Source organism: Anneissia japonica, unplaced genomic scaffold (genome assembly GCF_011630105.1).
Source record: "Anneissia japonica isolate Jap-2015-1 unplaced genomic scaffold, ASM1163010v1 scaffold987_len1640505_cov201, whole genome shotgun sequence".
NCBI lineage: Eukaryota > Metazoa > Echinodermata > Crinoidea > Comatulida > Comatulidae > Anneissia > Anneissia japonica.
The window spans coordinates 378445-378774 of NW_022714175.1; positions in this window are offsets into that span (position 1 = coordinate 378445).

Consider the following 330-nt stretch of genomic DNA (forward strand, 5'->3'; position numbering starts at 1 on the left):
ATATTGTGTTGACGGTGCTTTCCAAGTATGCATGTGCATGAATGTGAAGAATTAGAAAGCTTTAATCGAATTTGAATTCCCAACAAAGTTTTAATGGGCCAATGGGTGTCTGCATTGACAGCAGAAGGTCCCGGGTTGGAATCCCGGTTGAGGCACCTACTTTTTCACGCCCGCATATTCCTATTATTTAACGTGCAAATGTATTATGAATAATTATAGCATTACCACAAGACGGTTTAGAGTTTATCTCTATTAAATCATGATATATAGGCCTATATATATATATATATATATATATATATATATATATATATATATACAGTATATATA